General features: G+C 41.5%; 1 pseudogene; it reads right to left on the reverse strand.

Annotated features, from left to right (window-relative positions):
• Positions 1 to 303: 303 nt before the first annotated feature.
• Positions 304 to 925, reverse strand: LOC101842352 (annotated as a pseudogene).
• Between the last annotated feature and the right edge of the window lie 21,268 nt (positions 926 to 22,193).

Raw genomic sequence — 22,193 nt, forward strand, 5'->3', positions numbered from 1 at the left:
TGAACTCAGCTGTGAAAGGAAGCTGTGTTAGTGCCCCCACCCCTGACCTCCTGGCTAGGGCTTGGCTCCTCTTTGAGAAGGGTCTGCTGTAAGACCAGAGAACTGGACTGGGGTTTGAGAGTGAGGGGAGCGGATGACATTTGTCCGGTGCTTTGGGACTGGAGAAGACAGATATAACACTGGAAGCATCCTCTTCATAAAACGGTGGCTGCGGATTAATAAACTGAGTTGTAGATGCTTCCTCCTCCTCCTTCACAGTCCACATCAGCAGGTCAGGCCTGTGAGTGGGAGATCCCCTGGCTGTTAGCGAGGGGGCAGGGTCTGCATATGAAGGGCATAGGTGCCCTTGGTGGCCGTGCTGAGCCCCTGGTAAAGACCGTCGTGCCCTTGGCCTCTCCGCCTCTCGTCTTTCATCCGGATCTCACTGTAGGCCCTCGCCAGCGTGTCCTTCTTCCATGCATTGTACACAGCTTCCTGGGGGTTCCTCCTCCCACCCCAGGATCCCCAGCCCACTTCTTATCCAAAACATCTCCCCTCTTCGTCCTAGACTGACTCATTGTAGAGCTGGTGGGAGCTGAACTTGGCTCTCAGGTACAGGGCTGTGACAATGACTCCACAGAAGAAGAGGATTCCATCTAGCAGGTAGCAGAGTTTGGGATCCAGCAGACCAAAGCTCTGTGCCCCGGCTCCCGGGGATTGCACCTGAAGGATGCCCGCGAGAATAGACGCCTTCCACTCCATCTTCTGCTCCCCAGGATGGTGCCAGGAGGTGGCTGGGCCTTTATTTCCGACTCCAAGGCTTGCTGTGTAGCTGGGTGGCCGGCTCCCTGGAGTCCTCTCTCCTTTCCTCTCGCTCTTGATTGCATTTCTCGAGAAATGAAGTTCAGTAACCTTTCCTATGGTTACTGACCATTTATATCGTGTCTTCAGAGAAATGTCAATGTAAGCATTGTGACTTCCATCTTTTTTGCTGTTATACGATTATATTACTATAATCTGGATTATCAATGTTTTATGAGATACACAATAAATACTTTTCTCATGTAGTTTTTTTTTTTGTTGACTGTGTTCTTTTTTTTGTTGCCTGTACTTTTGGTGTCATATCCAAGAAATTATTGCAAAACCCCATGTCATGAAGCTTTCCTTGATTTTCTGATAAAGGTTTTAACTCTTAGTTTTAGGTCTTTGATCTATTTAAAAATTTCTTTCATAGTGTAAGGACACAATTTGATTTCTATGCATGTAGATACTAGAGTTTTCCCAAAGGCATTCTGTGAAACATGGTCTCTTTCCCACTGAATGGTCTTGAACCAAGTAAAAATCAATTTGATTATACATTTGTGGATTTATTTCTGACCTTTCCAGTTTATTACCTTGATCTATATATTGTTCTCAATGCCAGCACTATATTGCTTTAATTACTGTATATCTTTTTTAGTCCACAATTTCTTTTTTTTTTTCAAAAAATTTAGAAGCATTCTTATTTACATATCAATCCCCCATTCCCTTGCCCTCCCATCCTCCCATGCTCCCCACTGACCCCTAATTACTGTAAGTTTTTAATGTTTAAGATTTTAATTCAATTTATTTCTCTCTTCTCTTCTCTCCAAACCCTCCAATATACCTCTCTCTGCTCTCCTTCAAATTTATGGCTCTTTTGTTCTTTTTGCAAAAGAAATCATTAAATTTTGATGAGGACTGTCCTGTTCCATCTGTTTACTAATCTGTTCCTCTTTTCACCTTTTTTCCTTTCTTACTCCTTAACTACCTCCCGCCCCCCCACTTTCTCTCTTCCCAGTGATACTTGGGTGACATTTATCCAGTGCCTCCTTTTTGCTTATTTTTTGCTCATCCTGGATTGAGTAGAATTTCTGTACCAGATTTTATATAAGAATTTTATACAAAAGAGAGATAAGGAAAATTTCTAGGCCTATAGAAAATTTCTATTACAAGTAAAATTCATTTTTTTATTATTTATTTTTAAGTTTAAATTTAGATAAGAAACAAGGTTGCTTCACAAGTCAGTTCCAGGTCCCTCTCCCTTTCCCTCCCCTCCTCCTGTGCCCTCCCCCCACCCCCCATTATCCCCTCATTTCCCCAGGGAGGGTGAGGCCCTCCATGGGGGTGTCCATAGTCTGTTAGTAAAATTCATTTTAATACTAAAGTTTCTTATAATAATTCTAGATATTAGAGAAATGCAGACAGAGTCTTCAATTTTTAGAAAGTAACTTATCTACACTGCTAACAAACATATGGTTCTGGAGCCATATTGGTAGGGGCATTACAAATGAATGTCAAGAATACAGTTTTTTTTTTTTTTGGTTTTTCGAGACAGGGTTTCTCTGTATTGTTTTGGAGGCTGTCCTGGAACTGGCTCTGTAGACCAGGCTGGCCTCGAACTCACAGAGATCCACCGGCCTGGGATTAAAGGCGTGCGCCACCAACGCCCGGCCAAGAATACAGTTTCTTAGGAGCTGAACTGTTGTGGTATATTATTTTAACTATGTAAAGATGTGTTATATTTGATTGATTATGTTGCAGAATACTACTTTAACTATGTAAAGGTGTGTTACTTTTGTTTGTGCTGCATTTGTTTAATTATGAAAAGATGTGTTGCATTTGCTTCACGTTGCCTGCCTAAGGCACCTGATTGGTCTCATGAAGAGCTGAATGGCCAATAGCTGATCAGAGAAAGGACAGGCAGGATTGGCCCGCAGAGAGAGAGTGAATAGGAGGAGAAATCTAGTCTCGAGGAATGAGAGAAGAAGGGAGAAGAGAAGAAAGGAGAAGTGGGAGAGAATGAGAGACACTCCTGGGCAAGTGGCCAGGCAGACGCCAGCCGGCCAGCACAGACAAGCAGTGAGATCAAGACACACAGAAGGAGGAAAGGTAATAAGCAAAAGGTAGAAAAAGAGAAGGATGTTAATTTAAGTTAAAATAGATAGCCAGAAATGAGCCTAAGCTAGGCCGAGCATTCATAACTAATAAGTCTCCATGTCATGATTTGGAAGCTGGTTGGTGACCCCAAAGGAAAAAAAAAAACCGAAAACCAAAACCCAAAAACTGCCACACGGAACATTCTGGGAAAATAAGAGACCCAGATGACGTAGCTCTGTTATTATATATGGTAGAGAGATACCTCGATGGGGCTCAGGGAGCAGAGATATTTAAGGTTCAGTCAAGTCTGTGGAGCTACTGCCGTATTGAGAATTGGTAAACAAGAGAGCGCTTGGTTTTTAAAGAAGATGGCACCGTCTAATAAAAGGCTCAGAATCAACAACAACTTGGATCATGTCAGTGTGAAAAGAAGGTGGCTATGTGAGGTAATGGATAGAATCACTTGCTTCACTTAAAGTACTGGCTTTTTCTTTTTTATCAATATAGTTAAGATACTATTTTATTTTTATGTGCATGGCGTTTCGTCCTCATGCGTCTGTGTACCATGTGTATGGTTCGTGTGAAACTTCATTGTGCCAGCTGGGTAGAAGCAGGGTCTGTGTCCTGAAGCCTAATGAGGGACATGAAAGCTATTAGTCTGCTTGAGATCTAGGAGAGACCTGCTAGCCCCCGGGACCAAGCTGTCTGTTAAGGCTGATCTCACCTTGTCTCTTCTCATATGAACAATGCTATTCTATCAGTAGAGAAAATGCACACTGACCACATTGACTCGAAGACCATTTTGTTTCAAAGATTAAAAACATATTCCCTTTCTAATCCTTATCCATCCCAATTCATGCTCTCTGCTAGTGAGTGACTTTGGACATGTCAATAAACTGTGAGGCTGCTTGTGATAACAGCCCAGAGCTGATGATGTATCTAGTCCACGTGTGACACGGGGGTGGAGGGGGACGTGCACATGTGCAGAGATAGTACAAGGAGACCTATACCCTCCCGCTAGCTATCAGGCTATTGAAGGGATAGACAGTAAAGAATTAGTATTACCCTGGGAGTGCAATGCTGGGAGAAGCCCCTGTGTAAGCCACAGGAAGGAGCTGCCTCCTAGGAAGATTCTCCTACAGCTCCAATAGCTTATTGAAGGACCTTGTAGGACAGAGAAAGCTGAGAGAATGAAGGGACAATGACAGGCGGGACCAAAGCTTGACCAGGATTATTTCTGCGCATACTTCTGACCCTCTACTTAAATCTAAATGTCATGTTAGTCTATTAACTATAGACTCCAGGGGAGGGGTCAGGACACCAGATCCCTTCATTCTTCCTCTTCCCACTGTGGAAACACTACGCCAATTTCTTCTCCGTGTTTGTCATTACTTGTCTCTCTAATGGGCATATTGGGGTGGGGACTTGAATTTAGTTTCAAGAGATTACTGGAGCTCAGCCTTTTTATTATTTATTTATTTATTTATTTATTTATTTATTTTTGGTTTTTCAAGACAGGGTTTCTCTGTATTGTTTTGGAGGCTGTCCTGGAACTCCCAGAGATGCACTTGCCTCTGCCTTCCGAGTGCTGGGATTAAAGGCATGCACCACCAAAGCCCAGCCGAGCCCAGCCTTTTGACATATGACTTGTAGTAACACTGGCTCTATGAGAGTTTGCAGTTATATTGGAGAAACTTATTTGCTTGCAGACCTGGATGAGGACACAGGCAGCCTAAAAAAACAGATCTACTCTGCTGATACCCGAATCTTTCCCCTAGCCTGCCTTGACCACCATAGCTTCTATCAGGGAGCCTAAGGCTCAACACAACTCCCACAGAACGTTACCTGAAAGACACGGGGCTCAAGGTTAATTAAGCCTCACGTCTTTTTCTTGACACTGCCTGTGTCAGGGGGTGGGGGTGTGGGATGGTGTGGGAGTGGGAGGAGGGCTCCCCAATCGTTTGGGTCAGCCCACCTTACATATATCTCAACCACAAAGAGAGAATCAAATCTGAAGCCCACACCTTGGTTGACTTTCATCACATTGCTTCTCCCATTTGTGCCTAAGGTCACCTTTGGTGAGCCTGTCACAGCCCTCGGGAATCCAGGTCCCTTTTAGGCTGTGTTTAGTTGCATTGAGGTGAGCTCTGTTCAGTGGTGTAACCTAATACCTCCTGGGCAATCATTTAAAATAGGAAGGGTTAGGGTCAGATTTCATGTTGTGGTGGAGATTCGAACCATATAGGAAGCCTCTCCATTGCTGTCTTTCATTTGTTCAGGGGTGAGTGCCAGATGAGCTGTATTCATTTTATTTCTTTTTCAGAAAAGAATATGCAGAATACAAACTGCTTGTGGGTAGAGGGAGGGTTGGTTTTGGAGTGGGTTTAGGGGGCTATTCCAGACATCAGGTTAGGATTAATTAGTTCCCTGAAGATAGACTTCGGGTGGGGGTGGGGGTGCCACCAGATCCCTTTATTTGTTCCTCTTCCCAGTGTCTCCCAGCATCGGCACTTAGCTTCTGGGGGCTGGACAGAGTCCAGAGGGCATAAGTTCCCAGTGATCACCTAATGAGCCACAGCCTTACAATTCACACATGAAGTAACGTGTCTGTTTGGATGAAACTCTGCCCCACGCCATTCACCCCAGAGGAAATGGGGATGGGATATTTTTGTCACAGGAGGTTTTCTTGCTTCTGTTTCTTTAACCATTTGTAACTCATCACCGAAAGATTTTAGTTTTTATTATTATTATTTTTATCTGAGCTTCTAGGTAGAAGGAAAACATCTGGAGAAATAAAATCCTTTTTTTGTTTGTTTAAAGGAAAAAAAGTCACTTGATACTTACAGCCAAAATGGTGTTGGATCTAATGCTAAAAAATATTCAAAATTAGGAGGATGTGTATCAGTCAACAGGGACTTTGCAAAGATAAGCCTCCCTACTCACCGACAGGCTGGGCCGGTAGAATCGGGTCCTCTTCAGCATCCTCCACATGGCCCCATAGGCGTTAGTGGAGACACTTCACTGGTAGCCACACCTTCATTTCTCCAAATGGCCACACTTACTGTTCCAGTGTTTGGAGTTTCTTCACTGAAGAACCTCTGTGATTCAAAAAAGGCATTTCCAGCCAACGAGGAAAATGTAATTTGTACTTGGGGAGACTACCTCCAAAGTCCACAGGACAAGAGGGCTTCCGTCTGTGGTGTCTTGGAGTGTAGCTCCTGGTCCCTCTCCAGTCTGCTTGTCTTCATGGTGTTCACCATGAGTGGCTGCCCCACTCTTGACCATACTCCCCTAGACCCAGCAACTGCACTCCTGTCTCCCAACTCCAAGCTTTAGTTCAGTTCCAAAAGATTAAAATGTTTTCTGTCTTATACTTTCCAAGATGTTCTCTTTTGTGTTCCTTTTATCCCTGTTTTTAGATCATGCCCCATGGGTATTGTGGGAACAGGAAAGGGTCTAGATTACCTCTTCTGTCTACTTCTGTCTGCAAGTAGATGAGCCACAGATGGCAGCTCTAGCAGTATTTTTCTTGATCAAAATGCTTTACTCCTTTGCGGGAAAGCGAGGCCAATGATTACAAGGCTAGTGACTGTGTTTCTAATCTTATACTCCTAATACGATTACATATCTTATTTAATTAGCACCTCCGGGTTAGGAATGAACTTGAGTATTTTCATGTATTTATCTACCTACTTTTGTATCCTTGGAAAACTTTTGCTCATATTCCCTCAGGCATATCAAGTTTTTCTTATTGCTCTGTAAGGGTTTAAACACCAGACTTGACAGTGTATTCCATCCTGTAAAAATCAATGTTTTTTTCCCCTCATCATAAGCACCGACTATTATGTCCTGAGAATTTTAGGACAGATAAAACTTTTCTAATTTTATTTGTGGCATGTTTTGATTTAAGGAACAGAACATTTGAAGTATTTATTGTTTATAAATAGGATGCAGGATTTACAGTGAATGAGCATGATAGTTACCTTATCCATATATTATTTTACAACTCAGAAAAATAATTTAAGCACACGGATGCATTTAGAACCTAACTGGTGTTCTCTGAGATCCCTGGGCAAACAGAACAAAGTCTTGTCGTCTGTGTCACAAGGGTTTGAGGTCCAGCTGCTCACGACGTCTGTTTCACGGGAATCTAGAGTGCTCAGCACAGGGCACTGGGTTCTGGCTGGCTTCTACAACTCTACTTAATTCTAATGAAGGAAACCTGTTCTTTGGCTTGGAAGTCCAGACGGGCTGATTCAGAATTTAATTCTGATTCAGGGTATTTCAACTGGAGGCACCCGTTTTATATTTAAAAATATTCCATAAATGTGACAAAGAGCATAAAATTTATCACCTTAATATTTGCTTATATAAATGTCATGTTAACTCCATTTACTTACATTTATGTCATGTAACTTTACTGCTTTCCATCTCCAGGATTCTTTTCACTTTGCAAACCTGAAACCACAGCACCCTCATTTCACTCCCCCACACCCCCATTTTATTTTGTGTCTCTGTGAATCTAACAACTCTAGCAGCCGCATGGAAGTGGGATCATCAACTCTTCTCTTCCTTTCATATTTATTTGTGACCAGCTTTTTTTATTTTGGTCATTGGTATGTTAAGTAGGATACTTTTGGGGTAGGTGGGGCAATTCTGACTGTTGCTTGCAGGGTATATGGCTTATTTTGGGATACCTTCGGGCACTATGTGGCTGTAGAAACACTAGTGCTTTGTGACAGTTGAAACTGGATGGTGTTGTCCCTGGTGGAAGACTAAGTCTTTGGCTAGGGCTCTAAATAGAACCTCCAAATCATCTGAGGTTGGTTCTGGGAAAAGCAGATGCATATTTGAAATGTAAGCAGCTCTTACTCCAGTCTATAAACAAGTCCCAGATGCCCCTCTCAGACCTGAGACAGCCAAGCCAGTTTCCATCAAAGAGCCTTTCAAAGTTCAGCTTCCTACCAGGCATTTGTAAACACTTCCAACGTTCTGCTTGGAGTATGTGGTTTGAGTTTGGACTGGAAGAACCCAGAGCCATCGCCATCTTCCGGTGGGAATCCATTGTACTCCGATTTAGTTTCCAGCTTCCTCAGCTTCCTCCCTGACTAGCTTTGATGGTTTCACTTCAAGCTCTTTATGTAAACTGTTCACTGCCGCACTTGCTGCTTACTGCATTTTCTGTATGTTGACTTCAGTAGCAATACCACAAATAGCATAGAAATTTGGTGAGTAGCAAGTCTGTCGTGAGTGCCCTGTGGAAGCTGCAGCTGAGGTTAGCACACCTCCTAGATGAGGTGAGGAGAGTTGCTCCTGCAAGATGCTGGCCTTTCATGTAGTGCAGAGAATGGGCAATCTTGAGGGTTATGATCGCCCAAGCTTTAATTTTTTTTGAGACAGGGTTTCTCTGTGTAGCTTTGTAGACTAGGCTGGCCTCGAACTCACAGAGATCCACTTGCCTATGCCTCCCAAGTCCTGGGATTAAAGACTTCCTTCTAACTTCCAGGACAAATGTCTAGGATACCGAGTTTTGCTCAGCGGCAGGCCCAGAGGTGAAGGTTACCTGTGCCCAGTCACTAGGAGAAGAGATATTTGGAGGGAAGGGCAATTATGCTTTTGTGAGCCCAGCCCTGCCTGGCTGCCTTTGCCGAGAATCCTCCTCGGCTTCCATTTTGCCCTGTAAACATGAGAGTTACATGTCTTTTCTCTGAAAAGCTTTCCATGACCGCTCAGTCTTAAGACCCCCTGGAATAATCAGTTTTCTTCTCACTTCTGATCTTGTCTCTATGGAGTATGCCATTAGTTAAAATGGTACCAACTCTATAAATTTATGTGATCCTCAGTAGATCATAATTTACCATGTTTCCTGATCTTTAATTATTTTATTTTCCTTTATGCCTGTTGTTCCTTTATGAGTTGACGTGCACTGCATGTGTATAGGTGTCTGCAGAGGCCAGAAGAGGGCACCAGACTCCCCCCTTCCCCCCCAACTGGAGTTACAGTTGGTTGTGAGCAGCTTGATGTGGGTGCTGGACCCAGGTTCCCTGCAAGAACAGTAAGTACTCTTAGTCACTGAATCATCTCTCCAGCTTCCAGATCTTTCTCCTGCTTGATCTTAGAATGGCTTGGCACTCAAGAGGTGATGGTTGAATAAGTAAATGACTTATAGTCTGTCAAAATTAGCCATAAAGAGACTTTTAATTATTTTGTTGAGCTGAAATTTTATTATCCCAAATTAAAAAACGTAATATTCCATTTGGGTAAGGATTGGGACCGTTTAAGCACAATTTTTACAAGGCAGTGAAACCCGAACTCTTATTGTTTTGACTTATTAGGTTATCAATGGGTGGCCACAGAATATTTTGGTTGGTAATGAAGATGGAAAAAATCCATTACAACCCCAGGGAATAAGCAACAGGCCAGGAAGGAGGCTCTTTTTACCCCAGTGCTCTGTTGCCAGATGGCAGGCTTGGGTCACTGAAGGTTTGAGAGTCTTCTGGAGTTCTGAGCTCATTTTGTAAGAAGAAATGCAAGGAGAGTTTTTAATACGTTCATGTAAATTGACGTGTTAAAACATTCCACGAGAAGAAAACACGACGTTTTCAGTCACTGCAGAGCATGTCGACCGATGGACGGGTGATTTGGGCGGAGCACAGAGGGAAAATGAGGCAAGAAATAATTTCCAATAGCATTCATTGCTGAACAGACAGTTGTGTAGTCAATGCAGGCATTTTCCTTTAATTTAGGCTTTCGTTGATGACATAAGTTGGCTAGGCTTTGCATCCTGAGAAATTCATAGCCAAACTTGAAGGTTAATTTTTAGTCATTAGTTTTAATCAGAACACACGCTCCAAACCCAGAGAATAACATGCTGTGGCTCTCCTTTCCAGCCCCCGGCTGTTGCTTTTAGTTTGAGCAGATTGTTATCTCGGGACTAACTCGGTGTGTGAGCTAATAGAAGCTTTTGAATTAGACGACAGTAAAAGGTCAATGCTCATTATAAAGAATTTGGAACACTCCCCTTTCCTCCTCTAAGATCGTTACACATTAGTAAACAAAGTGATGGCGGCGCCTCACAGGCTCTTACAGCGGCCCCATTGTGGCCTGTGACAGCAGATGCACAAAGGGCTGAGGGCGCTTGCTTTCATTAGGTCTTAGAACCCCCTTACCCTCTCCCTGACAGACTGCATCCACTATTTAAGAAAGTGAGTGTTTCTTTTTCTTCTAAATATTAATGGGAATCAAGGCGATTTTAACAAAGTAAAGGAAACAAATAAGCCAACAAACTGACTTGTACAGTACAGACCCCGGGCAAGCAATCTTATTGTCATTTGTCCCAGCTATAAATATGAATGATAACTTTACAGAGAGACACAAATGTGTCCTCATTGTTCCATAAAATTACTTGGCTATGAGCTAAATCCTGATGATTTTGGTGATATTTCCTTTAAAGTTTATATTTGAAGCTATGCATCATTATCAGAAAAGCAACTTCAGACATTAGAATTCTGGACTGGTGTTTACAATACCTGAGCTCATGTCTTGGCTCTGTCCCTCCATGGAACTTTCATGAAACTTTCAACAGTTTCCTGCTCTTATGAAATGTTTTAGTCTCACTTTTTCCTGCCATGCAAACCTAGGAATTTTAAGATGTATGCAGAAAATTGTATTGGCCTTTGAAAAAAAATGAATGAGGAAATATTTACTAAATTGGTAATAATGATTTGAAGATGCTATTAATTTTTAAATTAAGATTATCCATCTATTTGTAAGGAAGCACAGCTCCCTTAAGCTTCAGGAGGAAAGAAAAATCCCTTGCTGATGAGGGACAGACTTGATTTCTCCCAGCAATAACACTTCTGGTTGGAAATATCATTTAACTCAAGATTCTCCTTCTGGTGGTGTTCACCTGGATGGAAGAAAGAAATGGGAGAGTGAACTGGGAAAGCCTGAGTGATTTGACAGCGCCAAACCTTGGCGCCCTTTGAATTCTGTTTCCTGGCATGAGGACTGTATCCAGGGATGTTGCTTGTGAGCTTGTGTGTATGGGTGCATGCCTGTGCATGCACGCTGACTGCTTGTGGGTTCAGAGCGTATGTGATGGAGGCTTGAGGATTCCACTTTTGTTTGCTTGGCATGCCTCAGTAGCTTCGGACTTTATTGACAAATCTGTCTCATTAGATGTCCCGAGTACCAACTCCTGAAAAGGATAAGGGAAGAAGGGCTTTCTTCCAAAGAACTTCGTTTGGTGCCAGGGATCAGTCATTACTCCATGCACGTGACACAGGATGTGGTCTGATAGTCTAAACACATGCTCTACCTCCCTCCCCCTCCGCCCCAAACACAAGAAAAATACTATAATACTTCTTTTGTTATGGAAAGATTTCTCATAAAAGTGCCTTCTCTCCTCCTTAAAACTAGCATTATCCAGGCAAATTAGAATTAAAAAAATTCAGTAGTACCCAAACCAAATAAACTTTGAGCCTGGCATTTAAGTGCCTTTTGGCCTGCTGCAGTCATTTTGGTGGAAGGTGGGGGACATGTTTTCTAGGTTAATTATTTCTGGGATGTGCACAGGGCCAGGTTCCAGGGATCCAGTGCAAGTCTGCTGACCTTGCTGCAGCCTCCAGCTTTGCTGGTCACAATGTCACTTCTCTCCTTTGCCATCCATATTGTATCCCTTGGCCCCTAACCATTAAGTAGTATTGGGATAAGTAGAATGCGTGCAATCCAACCTACCTTTCCTCTCCTGTCTGTTAGCTGTGTGCTAAACATAACTAAAGCGTGTTGCTTCATAGATTACCTAGAACTTCACCTGTAAAGGGGAAATATTTCTTACACATTTCAATACTCATTAAACCAAGGCAATAGAGTTGTGTGATTTTCCTACAGATGTGAATGACTATTGATGCTTTCATTTATTGATGTCGTCCTTAAATGAATAGAACTTAAGCCACTAGAGAAAAGCCTTTGTGAGGCTTTTAAAATTTCAAGGGCATTGCTTTTGTTTTGTCTTTTCCATTTCTAGATTGTTTAATTATTTCTGCTGGGTCTAGAATGCTCATAGCGATGAGAAGTTTTTTCTTTTTTGAAATGTTTTTATTAGTTGCTCAAAAATTTCTTATAATATAATTTGCTCATGTTCACCACCCCCTCAACCCCTCCTCAAAGATTAACCTCCCCAAGCAACTTCATTTTCCCTCCTCTTCTTCTTCCTCTTCACTCATTGAATCTAATTTATGTTGCTCAAATGTTCTTGGATTGGGGCTAACTCCAAGTGTGTGGTTGATCCATCAGGGCCACACCATTGAAAAAAACTTACTCTCTTTAGATTAGCAGCCATCAGTTGCCAATAGCACTTTAGCAAGGGCTGGGACTTCGTACTTCCCTTCCCCTCCAAGCTGGGAGTTTGTCTGTGAGTTCCACAACCACTGTGAGTTCATACATGCAATTACCTGAATTTGTCCTGAAAACACTGTTTCTCTGTAGTCACCCACCACCTTTGAGTCTTAGAATCTTTGTCCCTGCCTTCCGAGTCTTGGAGGGATAGGTGTGATATAGATGTCCCATTTATGGCTGAGCACTTCATAATCTTTTCTTCTCTCCACTTCAAATACTTGTGGATCTTTGTGTTAATCACCACCTATAGCACAAAGAAGCATCTCTGATGAGAGTTGAAAGGTTTGCTAATCTGTGGGTACAAAGGTAAGTCATTAGGAGTCAGTTTAACACTATGTCCATTTAGCAAAATAATTGTATTAGGTTCTCACTTAGGGCTATGCCCTGAGTATTCACAGTTACTAAGCCCCAATAGCCTTAAATTCAATCAGAAAGTATTTGGTTACTCACATTACATTTGCTCTACTATTATATAGTTCTTCTTCTTCTCCTCCTCCTCCTTCTCTTGAGATAGAGTCTCACTGTGTAGCCTGACTGACCCATGGTCATGGAGAGTGATTATCTTTCCCTCGGAAACCATTAACTCCAATTTCCAGTTGATACACATCTATATATCCTTGTAAACCCTTGCTTTTTATTTTTTCCCTGTATAATTGTGTTATATATTTTTTAAAAATACAACAATGCAGGATTTAAATAGCTCAACCTGAGAGTTCTATTTAGAGGGTAAATTTAACCTTTTTTTTAGTTACTGTTTTATTATCTTCTTTCTTATGTTGTTTTCTAGAATTTTAGTCTGTTATTTTTATGTTTATGCTTTTCCCTTTTCTTGGTTTAGAGTTTTTATTAGATCACTCCTTACATTTTTCTCAGCACCCTTTTGCCATCTCCCCTCTTTCCTTTGAGTGTTTTTTTTCCTAAAACAGTTTGTAACGTCAGTCCTTTGGTGGTGCAAACTTTTTAGGCATCATATGCTAGAGATAAGTCATCTTAATATTGAATAGCATTTGACTGTATAAAAAAAATCCCATAGGGAGTGTCATTACTAGGAGGTGTGGCCTAGTTGAAAGAAGTTTGTCATTGTGGATGGGCTATGAAGTCTCAGAAACTCAAGCCAGGCCTAGTGTCATTCTCTCTTCTTGCCTCCTGCCAATCTAGATGTAGAATTCTTGGCTCCTGCTCCAGTGCCATGTCTGCCCGCATGCTGCCAGTCCATGGTGACAATGGACTAAGCTTCTAAACTGTAAGCCAGCCCTAGTTAAATGTTTTCCTTTAAAGGAGTTGCTGTGGTCATGGTGTCTCTTCACAGCAATGGAAATCCTAAGACACAGTCTAATTGTGTGCTCTCTAAAAGTTGTATTGAAGCACTAATCCCTACTCCCTCAAAATGTGACTGCAGTTGGCTAAATCTCCTTAGTTAAGGTGAGCAATTGGTAGGCCACTAATCCAATGTTACTGGTGTCCTGATCAAGTAGCCATGTAAAGACAGGCACACAGGGAGAGAATTGTATGTAGAGACAGATATAATGCAGCTACAACCCATGAAACTATAAAATACTGCAACAAGACCACTAGAAACTGTGAAGGGTTTCCTCGTAACTTCCACTAGAAAGGTTTTAATCCCAGTAATAATTTCTGTGATTTATATCCCATGAGTTTGTGGAATTTTTTTGTACTCCTAAGAAACTAATACACCTATGAATGCTTTTGCTGACTTAAGAAAGTCTTACCCATGTACACCTGCCTATATGGGATAGGCCAGTCATACTACAGTGTTTGGAAAGCAGCAAGAGTGTCACTTTGAAATATAAGCCCTTCCATTTCAAGAGAGTATTCCCAATTAATGGGCCCATACCTTGTTAAGGGATACAGGTAAGATTTAACTTGATAAGCATTAAGTTTATGTCATGAAATGTTAAGCCTTTTCCTATTTATTTGCATATTACCTTGTGACTACTTTTCTTTCTTGAGATTAACTTTCTTGGAAACATTTTTTTAAAACAATAAGAAATATCTCTCAAAGTATGTGTTGAGGAGTGTCTGAAAAAGACTCTTTGATGGAAGATACCCACACACATTTAAGAAGTGAAAAATGAAGCAACTGACCATGTTTTTCCCCTCCTCCTCCTTCCTAGGATTCCAATGGTCTTTATGATACTCATGTTTATTGTACATCTCTAAGGGGTAAGAAGGAAATTGAAATTATTGGGCTCTCCCAAAGTCATTTGCATACATACACTTTTTGAATCATGTTCAGAGGCTAAAATTCCCCCAAATATATTTTGAGAAATGCAAGGGAAAGTCACAGGATCTTAAGATCTGTAATGGATGAATCTGATGACCTACCTTTATCTTGAGATTTTGAGTTATCCAGATGTCTACTGGACCGAACTGAAAGTTACAGTTCACGCTTCTGAAGCCTAATACAGTGGCTGTGTACTGTTTTGCTTAACCTATTGAAAATGAAACTTTGAAATTGCATTAATTTAGTGTGTCAAAACAAAGGAAGACTGGGTTTAAGCTTGACCATAAAACAGATGTTTCATCTTTTCACTCTGTTATATGAAAAACACCCATCAGGTTGTGAATATTTCTGTTTGAACAGAGCTGTGCCTGGTTTTCCCGGGAGGAAAAGTTTGACCATTTGATTTTGGCATTGTCTATGAAGGCAGAATTTGACTTAGAAACAGAAGGAGATCAGGAAGTCTACAGTTGGGAGTGTGGAGCCTGGAGGAGTAGGAGGCAGAGCCTGTCCAAATGAGAGATGTAGGAAGAGCTGAGTCAAACCTAAGCTCCAATATGTTTCCAGTTTGGGTTCTGAAGTGTGGAAATTAGCATTCTGAAGTTCCCTTAGCTACTTCTACTGCCTTTTTACAGACTGGGGAAATGGCAAGCAGCCCATTCCATCGTCATTCCCAGGGACTCCTGAATCACGCCAACAATATGATGGCTCCAAGAAACTGATGTCATCTCAGCACTTGGCAAAAGCGTGTGTCCTGTGACTGGGAAAATTTTTGTCAGTTCATTCTACAGAGCAATAGCAAAGGTAATCATAGCAGTCTTAGTGCTTTTTGTATGCTGACTTATATGGGGAAACTCAGAAAACACAGTAAGTGTGTGTTCTTTTGTTAATGTCTCATGTTAGCCCAGGGTCACGATCCTCCGTCCATGAGCACTTTTAAGGACCATAGGGAAAGTTAGGAGGGACTAGTATCCCTGAAATTGTCTGCAACATTTGTAACCAAATCCTTTATGGGGAAAATGTTTATACCTTCACTATATTCTCAAATTAATTGATGTCCCAAGAATTTTAAACTATCCTACCTCTCTTAGGTTATGTATTTTGGGGACTAATCTCTGAAATGCTGAGTGACATTACTTAATAATAAAATCATACAATTTTGAAGTGGGAGAAAGCCTGCAATTGTCTTCAATCCAACACACATTCATTATATAATCCCAAATGAGTGCTTTATAAATTATTGAAAATGTAAAATACATTCTATATATAACAGCATGTATATTAATATACACAAACAGCAAAGATTGCATTCTAACATTGGAGAAGATGTGGCCTCTAGGTAAATTCAGATTAAAATCACCAATTGTGACTTATCTTGAGAGAGTGTGAGTTAACTGAGAAGGAGTTAAGGCAATTTCATACTTACTTCAGATTCGGAATCCTTCTGTTTCTTAGACAAAGATGTGGCTATGTTTAGAATGATAAAGGAGTTGCCTAACTGTATAATGAATATTCTAACCTTATTCTTTTCTTTTCCATCCTTTCTGTTTTTATAGTGTCCATATGCTTGAAACTCATGGACATTCAATACTGCTATAATGTTGCTCAATTTTACTGAATCTGACTATGTACCAAATAATCTGCTTAGGCAAAGAAATAAATGACCCAAGATTCCTGAATCTTCAGAGTACTAAAAGTGTTTAAGAAGACAAGAGTTGATTCCGTGTGGTAGACTATTTTAAAAAATGTATTAATAATTTGAATTATGTTCATACTTTTTATACTCACCTACTGTGGTGGGTTGAATGTAATTGGCCCTGACAATCTCATAGGGAGTGGTACTACTAGGAGGTGTGGCCTTGTTGGAGTAGGTGTGGCCTTGTTGGAGTAGGTGTGGCTTGTTGGAGTAGGTGTGGCTTGTTGGAGTAGGTGTGGCTTGTTGGAGTAGGTGTGGCTTGTTGGAGTAGGTGTGGCTTGTTGGAGTAGGTGTGGCTTGTTGGAGGAAGTGTGTTACTGAGGTCTCTTTTGCTTTAGCTTTGCTCAGTCTGACACTCAGTTGACTTCCTGTTGCCTGCAGGATTTAGGACTCTCAGCTTCTCTAGCCCCATGTCTGCCTGCTTGCTGCCATGCTCCCCATCATTATGATAAAGGACTGAACCTCTGAACTGTAAGCCACTGCTACATTTATACGAGTTGCTGTGGTCATGATGTCTCTTCACAGCAGTAGAAACCCTAAGGCACCTGCCAATAGGCTGAGAAGCCAATTATATAGAGCAATATCCAGATGAAAATATACTTTTGATGACTCTGTCCCCCCAGGACAGTCATTCCAAGACAGTGATACAGTATGCAGACTGTGATTGTAAAAACAAATATATAACCAGATGTAGTGGCTCATGCCTGTAATCCTAGCATTTGTTGGTTGGGGCAGGAGAATCTTGAATTTGAGATCAGCCTGGGGTACATAGTGAGATCCTATCTCTGAATAAGCAAATTTAGCCTTCATCCATGCTTTTTTTTTTTTTTTAAAAAAAGAAACTTTGAATCTCCGAGGTGCCATACACACACACACACACACACACACACACACACACACACACACACAATTTGGATGTTAATGAGATAAGTGACTGATACCTGGGCTTACTGGGAAGCCACATAAGGATGTTATCAAGGGACACTATCACGTAATTGCAGGGTTGGAAGTTTCAGTACCACTACTGCTTATTTAGAGAACAGAAGACTTTCTTACAGGTTTATCCCCAGTGGGCAGTAATGTGAATTTGATTGAGTTTATGTAAGAAAGCCTCTGCAGAACCCCTGAAGGTCTGGCTTTGGAGAGGGTACTCGTTGCTGATTGTGAAGGTGTTGGGAGAGCAGAACACACAGAGAGGTCACACAGGATGCCAGCCTTCCTCTACACTTTATCCTACACTGTCCCCATTTTGTTATCCATATCACATGTCAGCACTAGTAAGTAAATCTGTTTCTTTCTGAGCCCTTTATCAAACGTCTGAGTCTAAGAAAAATCATAGGAACCTTCGATTCATAGCCAAGTTGGGTAGAAGTTGTGGGTAACCTGGAAACATATCTATAGTTCGCCTCCATAATGGGAAAGGGAACTCTTGTAGGATTCATCCCTTAAACAGTAGATGTCTCCTCAAATTTTGCCTACTTGTAGAATGTCATTTACATTACAGAAAATTAGAGAATGACTGTTCTGGGCATCTTTTCCCTCACATCTGGTCTATGTTGAGTTCTATGATGAGAATAAAAAAAACAGGATGTTGTTTTTCCTATTCAGTTATCAGTTGGAGAAAATGATTAGTAGAGAGATAAGATGTTGCTTGGATGATGTCTATCAATCAGCAGTTTTCTCTGGGTTGACTTGAAGATGAAGGAACAATGATTACTGGTCTAGCAGACAAACTTCATTGTTACTCAATAAACAAGAAAAGGCCCCTTGTTTATCTGGCTGTGCTGAACTTGCTCATGATGCCACATAGTTTCATGAAACTTACTTTAGGGCAGAGACAAAGGGTTATTTGTTGGTGTGTAATCATTTTGCCTAGGAAATAATACAATTGGGTTGTAATACACATACTTAGTTTAAAATGTTTGGCATTAGTCTCTTGGTTTCTTTGTGTGTTGTGTGTATGTGTGATGTGGTATGGAGTGTGTGTGTGTGTGTGTTGTGCATACATCCAGCTGTGTATGTGCATATACTTATGCACATGCATTTGGAGCCTAGCGCAGGACTTTTGGTGTCTTTTGCTGTCATTCTCCACCTTATTGCCTTGAGACAGGGTCTCTCTCTGAAATGAAGCTTGTAATTTTTGCTAGGCTGAATGGTTAATGAGCTCTTGGTTCTGTTTGTCTCTGACCTCTAGTGCTGGGGTTAGGTATCCTCAGATATCTTTCCCTTTCTTTGTGGGTATTGAGAACTGGATCTGAACTCAGGTCCTCACACTTGAAGAGAAGCACTCTTCCTACACAGATCTTTTTTTTTTTTATGAACAAAATGCCTGGTGTGACTTTCTTTTTTTTATTTATTTTATTTTTATTTTTATTTTTTTTTACTCTTTTTTTTAAAATTTAGATAAGAAACAAGGTTGCTTCACAAGTCAGTTCCAGGTCCCTCTCCCTTTCCCTCCCCTCCTCCCGTGCCCTCCCCACCCCCCGTTATCCCCTCGATCCCCCAGGGAGGGTGAGGCCCTCCATGGGGGTGTCCATAGTCTATCATTTCATATAGGGCAGGGCCTAGACCCTTCCCCAAGAGTTCAGGGTGAGAGTGCACCTCACATTGTTCTATGGGAGTCCAAAGTCCGTGTGTATACTTGGGATGGGTACTGATCTGCTGCCCAAGGCTCAATAGATTACCTAGGCCTCCTCACTGACACCCAGATTCAGGGGGTCTTGATCAGTCCCATGCTGGATTCCCAGGCTGATGCCTGGGATTCAAGAGTTAACCTTTGTCTGGTCAGCTGTTTCTGGGGGTTAAACCAGCCCAGTCTTAATCCCTTTGATCATCAGTCCTCCCTCTCTGATACTGGCTTTCTTGAGTTCAGCTCAGTACTTAACCAGCCACTAAATGTAGTTTCTGTTTCCCAGACTGTCTGGCCATAGGATTGTAGGCTGGCACTCCCCAGATCTATGTCTAAAATCCATATATGAGAGAGTACATGCCATGTTTCTCTTTTTGTGACTGGGTTACCTCACTCAGGATGGTTTCTTCTAGTGTCATCCATTTGCCTGCGAATCTCATGATTCCATTATTTTTTTCTGCTGAATAGTACTCCATTGTGTAGATGTACCACATTTTCTCTATCCACTCTTCGGGTGAGGGACATCTAGGTTGCTTCCAAGTTCTGGCTATTACAAATAAAGCTGCTATGAACATAGTGGAACAGACATCTTTGTTGTATGAATGGGCATCTTTTGGGTATATGCCTAAGAGTGGAGTTGCTGGGTCTTGTGGTAGGTTTATTCCTATTTTTCTGAAGAATCTCCATACTGCTTTCCAAAGTGGCTGAACCAGTTGGCACTCCCACCAGCAATGGAGGAGTGTCCCCCTTTCACCACATCCTCTCCAGCATAAATTGTCATTGGTGTTTTTGATTTTAGCCATTCTGACAGGAGTGAGATGTTATCTCAGAGTTGTTTTGATTTGCATTTCCCGGATGGCTAAGGATGTTGAGCACTTTCTCAAGTGCCTCTCAGCCATTTTAGACTCCTCTATTGAAAACTCTCTATTTAGTTCTGCAGCCCACTTTTTAATTGGGTCCTTTGCTGTTTTGGAGACTTGCTTCTTGAGTTCTTTGTAAATTTTGGAGATCAACCCTCTGTCAGATGTGGGATTAGTGAATATTTTTTCCCATTCTGTGGGCTGCCTTTTTGTCTTGCTGACTGTGTCCTTTGCCTTATAGAAGCTTCTCAGTTTCTGTAGGTCCCATTTATTAATTGTTGATCTCACTGTCTGTGCTACTGGTGTTATGTTCAGGAAGCTGTCTCCTGTACCAATTCGTTCAAGGGTACCACCCACTTTCTCTTCTATGAGGTTCAGTGTGGCTGGATTTATGTTGAGGTCTTTGATCCATTTGGACTTAAGTTTTGTGCATGGCGATAAACATGGATCGATCCGCATTCTTCTACATGCCAGTCTCCAATTATGCCAGCACCATTTGTTGAAGATGCTTTCTTTATTCCATTGTATATTTTTAGCTTCTTTGTCAAAGATCAGATGTTCGTACGTGTGTGGGTTAATACCCGGATTTTCAATTCGATTCCATTGGTCTACCTGTCTATTTTTATGCCAATACCAAGCTGTTTTCAGGACTATAGCTCTATAATAGAGCTTGAGGTCAGGGATGGTGATGCCTCCGGACGTTGCCTTGTTGAACAGGGTTGTTTTGGCTATCCTGGGTCTTTTGTTTTTCCATACAAAATTGATTATTGTTCTTTCAAGGTCTGTGAAGAATTGTGCTGGGATTTTAATGGGGATAGCATTGAATCTGTAGATTCTGGTGTGACTTTCAACCACAGTAAAGAAAATGTAGAATCCCTTAGAATTTTTTCTTTCAAAATTTGAAAGTATTTAAAAAATTATGCCCTCATAACAAACAAAATATACTGTCACTAAGAGGACAGATTTCTGGTTTTGTCATGGAACTCTCTGGAGAGTGAGGTGGGTGGTCCTATATAGCCATTTAAGTTTTTTAAAAACAGTGATATGATGTGGATTTATAGTTAAAATGTACCTTTTTTCTTCTTTAAAATTGTCTAACTGCTTGACCTGAGACTAGGCATACTCTCTGTCAGGGCTCTCCTCTTCGTAGGTGAGGATCTACCAGGTAGAACCTAGGTTCATAGCAGTCACTACTTAGCATCTCATATAAAAGACACTCTTATTAAATATTGGTTGCTGTGGTTGTGGTCCTCTCAATTAGGTGTTTTGGAGTTTGGTTGCGGGGAGACAGCATCTCAAAACCTATTATTTCTGAACTGGGAAGGAGCTGATGCGAAAGACCCCCAGAGTGGGGAGACCCTCACTCAAGTCTTGGGATAAGCCGACACCCCAATAATTCAAGAGAGACCGTTCTTGCTGCAAGCACATGAGGTTTATTCGGGGAACCAGTGCACTGGGGCCGAGCTCGTGACCCTCGCAGGGGCAGAGGAGTTCGACCCCTAGTAGCTGCAGTTGGGGGTTTTTAAAAGGGAAAAACTGAATTGGGGAGTTAGGCAAACATCATAAACATAACGGATGAGGAAGTTAAATGATATCTTATGTCGTAACAGGAAGGTTATCTCAAGTAAGCATTCTTTAGGCATTGTACAGTTAAACATTGAGTAGGAATATGGTGAGCTAGCTCCTGGATAAGGGAGGGTTATCTTTTAGGTTTATCTTGAGGTCTCCGGTTTCTCAGGAGAGGCAGAAGGGCAAGTCACTCTGTGATGGGCTAGTCGCTAGGGGTCTAAAAATGTTGAGTTGGGATCTCTCAGATGCTTTCTTAGAGCCCTGAAAAGTTCTTGTATCTCCTTTTTATGAGGTCAGGTGGGAAATCACGTTGTCCTGCTAGGATGACAAAGGTCTCTGTTGTTCTCAGTTTCTGTGATGGTGAGAGTTCTGATGCCTTGGTGAGAACAAGCCGGATCAGTGAGACTCTTAAGTGATGCTCTCAATACAGTTTTGAGGGTGACTGGCTCCCCTGATGGTTATTTCTACTATTGAACATACAAACTCTACCACATAGCAATTGTGGAAGTAAAATATCTATTTATGTGTGCTGTGCCATACTCTGAACATGATTCTTAAGTCTCAGTAAATGAGAAGAACCTAACCATTCATAAAGAATATGAAAAATAAAAAAAGCACATGGCAGAGACAGGTAGGAGTTATGGGATACCATGGAAATACCAAACCTTTGAATTCTAGGTAAGATGAAGTAGGAGAACCCCAGATCAATGGAAAGATCTTTAACAGATCCTACAAGAAAACTTCCTTCAAATGAAGGAAAGACTGCAGATATAAGCAGCCCACAGAACACCAAATAGACAAGATCAGGAAAAAAATTCCCCATGGTGTGTTATAGTTAAAATACTAAGTATCAGAACCAAGTGAGAATATCGAAGGCTATGAGAGAAAAACCAGGCATCGCATTCAGAGGGAAGCCCATCA

This window comes from Mesocricetus auratus, unplaced genomic scaffold (genome assembly GCF_017639785.1).
Source record: "Mesocricetus auratus isolate SY011 unplaced genomic scaffold, BCM_Maur_2.0 Super-Scaffold_100691, whole genome shotgun sequence".
Lineage (NCBI taxonomy): Eukaryota > Metazoa > Chordata > Mammalia > Rodentia > Cricetidae > Mesocricetus > Mesocricetus auratus.